Source organism: Pollicipes pollicipes, unplaced genomic scaffold (genome assembly GCF_011947565.3).
Source record: "Pollicipes pollicipes isolate AB1234 unplaced genomic scaffold, Ppol_2.1 Scaffold_4881;HRSCAF=5763_pilon_pilon_pilon, whole genome shotgun sequence".
NCBI classification, from domain to species: Eukaryota; Metazoa; Arthropoda; class Thecostraca; order Pollicipedomorpha; family Pollicipedidae; genus Pollicipes; species Pollicipes pollicipes.
In genome coordinates, this window is record NW_023596576.1 from 36,098,310 (window position 1) to 36,103,683 (window position 5,374).

Sequence of the window (5,374 nt, forward strand, 5' to 3'; positions counted from 1 at the left end):
ATCCACAAAACATGGCGGCGCGCGGGGGCAGGCGACATGGCGTTAGTGCTTTGGATCTTTTAGTTAATGTGGGGGCTACTAGGGATTTAGCGGGACATTATTTTTTTAAGCTTGTGTCTTGATGATAACCTGTCTCTGGATGACTCCTGTTCTCATTGTAACATTTCACTTGGAAGCAGTTTCAGTCACTGCTGTAAGGACTTTTGGAATGCACATAGATCACAAAAATGTTGTATTTCCTGCCAGCAAAAAACACTTTGTTCACTGCCCTTCAGACCTCCACGGCATTGCAAAATCTACATCATGCTGACCTACAGCGAACACCACAACGAAAATACCATAGACACTGCAACACAGCCAGTGATCATCCAGCAGCACCACCAGCCTTGCTACAGCACCCAAAGCCTTTCCACTAGCTCTTTACGCACCACGACAGCGGATGGTTCAACGAGTACCGGATTTTATGCTCCCGCAGTACTCCAGCTCTCAGTCGCATCTCTTCATCGGCATATACGCCTTCAGTGACCTCATTTTCACCATCCTCCTTCCAAAAGTCATGCTCCTGAAGTGAAATGTTGGTAAGTACACAGGCTGCCACTATGAGCTTCGCAACTTTCTGAACTGACTGAGCTTCCACACAGGAGAGACGCCGAAATCTTGCCTTCAGAATGCCAAAGGTTTTCTCCACAACCACACGTGTGCTTGAGATCAGATAGTTGTACTTCTTTTTCTTTCCCGTATTTTCTGCCAGTTGATTTTCCCGAAATGGTTTCATGAGCCAACTCTGTAGCTCAAAAGCAGATTCACCAACAATGAAACCATTTTGTGGCAGGATTGCACGTCTAGTGATGGGGTCTGCCAGCCTCTTACCCAGGGTACTCTTTCTAAACACACGTGAGTCATGAACTGACCCTGGCCACCCCACGCAGATGTCCATGAACTTGTGGGATGAATCACAGAGGGCCATCAGATTAACTGAGAAGAAGCCCTTTCTGTTGATGTATGCCTCAGGATGATTATGAGGCTGTAGTATTCCTACATGACACCCATCCAGAGCACCACACACATTGGGGACCCCCTTCAGCGACCTGAACCCCTCCATCACTTGTGCCATGCTTTCCAAAGCAGGTATGTTGAACAAATCCCTCATTGTGAACAGGTCTTCAATAACTTTATCCACAAACCTCCAATCAGTGCATGTTGCCAAACCAAAGAGCATTGCCACTTTTCTGAAGCTGATGATGCTTCCCAGGTACCAAAGAGTGAGGAGTACTTGTTTCTCTCTGGGATAAGGTTCCCTCCCCTGTCCAGAGGGATTCTCATCCCTTTCCCCCAAAAGTCCAACAATCCTCCCGACCGTGCCCCTCTTCAATCCGAACTGTTCAGCGTACTGCTCGTCCGTTAGTAGTGGCACTGTTTTTTCATAAAAGTCTTCATTTTCTTCCAATCTCCTTCGGTCCCAAACTTCCCTGCAACATGTGGAGTATTATTAGATTGGAAAATTAACACCAGCAGGAACAGGGAAGGTCTGCAGACTGTGAGAATATCCACGTCAATGAAATATGGGCTTTGCTGTTTGGCAACGGATATTCTCCACAACTTTTGTGCCAGGAAAGCATCAGGAAGGCATCACCAACAAAAACACGATGCTCAATATTTTAGGCAAAAGCCAATGGACATTCTCATCACCCAATGTTATCATGCAAGCTTGTCCAGAGCAGTAAAAATGCATGGCTTAGAGTTGATCAAATCCTAATTCAAAGGGTGCAGTTCCTGTTCAGCTGGGGGGAGGGGGGGGGGGGGTTCAGCCCACCCACCCCCAACTTGGGCTTCATCTACCATCAAGTTTGATGTAAAGTGGGAAAGCATTTTCCGAAACTGCACCCTAGCATTATCATTTATCATGTCTGATGCAACTCACCCATCAAGATCGCGGTAATGGACGACTTCAAGTGGGGTCGTCGCCTAATGGAGCCACTGGGGCAATTTCTCTCTGTAATTCGTCAAACGTAAATGCTTCCATTCCCGTGTATGTTTTTGAGGTATGGATGACAAGCACACAAGATCTTTCCCGTTACTTATACCTTCATCTAACAGCTTTTTTGACCGCGGTCGCGCTGGCCGCCCACTCACAAACTTATTTTCTTCCCAAATTTGATGGTCACAACTGCGCAGCTAATGTAACGCACTCCAGTAGGTCAGTAGCTGGTATGAAACAGCCTAGCATCCGAGTGGGCGGGGCTTGTGTTCGTCTACCAATAACACAGTAGTTGAAATGAAACGCGGCCTAGATGGTTTACAATAGTCTGTGACATCACGCGCCGGCTGACTATGATGCTAGGATTCTTTGTCAGGCCCGTCAGCATGCAGAGAAAACGCTACGAGATGGAAAATCGCTCTGACAAAAAAGCGGGCGTTGACACGGCAGCTCCTACTTTTGCGAGTAGTTTGGGTGGGGTGGGCGGAATTGTCTTCAACTTTGGGGAGGAATGCGACATAGCAAGAGATAGGAAGGGAATTGAACTGCCAAGAGAAGCTATGAAAAGGTGAATGGACAATGATAGGTGTGGTTTATCGTAAAAAGACGGAGAACAGGAACGAAACTTCTACGGTTCTCGAACGTTGGCTCTGACGGTTCATGTTGGACTTCAATGAAAGGATGGGCTTCATGCTAGCGCAAGTAGCAGTGAAGGATCAAAAGACCGTTTTTCACACAAAGTCGAGCTATCACTTAAAATGAGACGGGAAGAAATTGGACTGAGATGGGAATGGGAAGAGGCACTCAACTTACGGATGGGGATAAGCTGATGGTAACATCAGAGCAGGAGCCGCACATCCAAACACCACTTCATGAGCACTGTGTCATGGTCGGCGGTAAACCAGAAATGGGGAGTGTGTGTGTGTGGTCTGAAGGGTAAAGGGGGAAAAGGGTTAAGTTAAAACACTTTACCATCAGCGCACACACCGAACACTCCGCCAGCACGCATGACGTCACGCATTCCAGCTGACAATCGTGCCGATGACAAAGCGAACGGGGGCCCAAGAAAAAAGGACGCATGCAACCAGAAACTGTTTGCATCCAGACATTTTTAGCTTGTATTTTGAACTAGACATCATTCCATCAAGTAACTGACAGTGCCCAACTCGGCGGTACCATTGCTGTCTGGAAATATGCCATTTATGTTCACTTGCAGGTCATCACGTGACCTTAGATGACCAGAACTCCAGGAAAGTCGCCTTTCTTTTCTACCTGAAAATTCTTATTCAATTGTTGGGTGCATGGATCTAAAACGGTCTTAAATAGATTAAAACAACTCATGCACCTTGCTTGTCTATCATCACACGTTCGATTCGCATATGAAGAATATCGATTTGGTTAGTTGTTTCAGTGCATTAGCGAGGGAACATTGGTCACATAGATAATACAGTAGTATTAGCCTTATTCCGTCGGAAAAAAACAGAATGAAGATATAGTTTGGTCGATATTTCGGTAACATGCCGTTCTCGAAACCATAGCAGAAGTGAATTCAAAATTGCCTGCCGATGATCTTGCTCGATTGTTTCAGGGGTCTTTTTTAAACAGTAAGCCACAGTTTTCACAGGGCACCAATACTCAGGAGATTAAGGAAGAACGATTGCCAGTCATTACCAAGATGCTGTGAGAAATCCACGTCAATGAAATATGGGCTTTGCTGTTTGGCAACGGATATTCTCCACAACTTTTAGGTGGAATGTTGGAAGAAGAAAGCAGTCTAGAGCGCGTGGGGATGGGTGGTAGGAGGCGCGATTACGTCCTATCGGTAGACGGGTTCTTAACGCTACGTTACATATATGAGCATTTGCTTTGGAGAATCAGACACATTGTTAAAAAATCAAAACTGCGGGTACGCATAGCTTGGAAAAAACGATAATAAGCTAAAAGTATCTGGCAAAATCTTGCACTCGAAGCCAAAGTGCCCAGGTGGCAACAGATGTCATTTATGCAGTTATTGATTTCAAGAGGTTTGCACGCAAAAAATGTCGTTACGAAATCAAGTGTAAACAGTGTGAAAAAACACGGGAGGAACATGGTCTATTTCGGGGAGTCCATGTGCCCTATTCGTTTGAGATGTAATGAACACCTGCGAGACGTTAAAAACGAAACAGGAAATACTCCTTTCGGTGACCATTTTTGGCAAAACACGTATAAACTGTCCCATCTTAGACTGCCCCACTTTTTGGGGAATATCTAATGAAACACATTTTAGTAAAGCGTCAGAACTTGTTATTTCTAAAAATTGCACTTTGTGCTGCCTCTGCAGCAACGTCAAGACAAAATAAGGATATAGATTATAAACATTTTCGAGTCCAAATTATGCTTTGAACCCTTCATAACAGCACTACGCTTCTTCCCTGCAGTCGCTACCAGCATCTTCATGACAACAACCGCGCGCACTTATGCTGGTGCGCATAAAATAACATTTGTGATTGGCTCAGCGTGCAAGGGCCTGTTACCCAGAACTTGGTTGGTTGATGTTTGGACCAGTGCGTCGCATGCAGGCCCCCGCATTACTACACTTTGGGTAGGCGACGCTGCAGCGTCGTCATGGGACTAAATCATGTCACCAACGTTCGACGGCGTGAAAACGCTGTTCTTGCCGGCCGGTTTACTCATGTATGTTTCGCTAACCCGGATTTCTTTCGACCCCAGCGGATTCAATGAAGCATTTTAAGCTGGGAAATGGCGTTGGTTTGCACCGGAGCTCCAAAATTAGTGCTAAAGTGCGGTTCCAGCCTGCACCCGACGGTTGTTCCAAAGAACTGTCGCCGGAAATACTTAGAAACAGTGTGTATAAAGGAGTACAATATACAACAGCAACAACAACATAGGGTGGAGAAGAGAAACGGTGGCCTTGACGGGCTTGCAGCACTCTGGGACGCGCGTTGAGAAATTGGAATGTACACCCTGTAGCCTTAGGAGGGGCGTTGCCAGGGTGGATGCAGGGTTGGCTCGCCATAATGGGTTAGCGAGTGTGAACCCCGGGAGGTGTAAAGGCAGAGTGCGCCATTTCAGTTCAATGTACGATATTTTCCTGTAGAATGGGACGATTTCTGGCACGTTTTGCAGTTTCTGCCATTCAAGAAGTGGTGGCCAATATATCAGCTGGAAATAGTCTTGGGATGTGCGAGGGTAGTCGGGGTATATTCCCTGCGTACCTGCTCACCTAACCCATCTCTGTTGTGACAAATGTTTGACATACGCAACGTAGCGATCGCCAGCTTTTATGGTAGATCATTTGAGGGAATATTCCACATTTGTATGGCGTTTGTAATTGAAATACCCATCTTGAGGACCTTTTGATGCAGTTCACGGTCATGTCCTTTTTAAGACCCG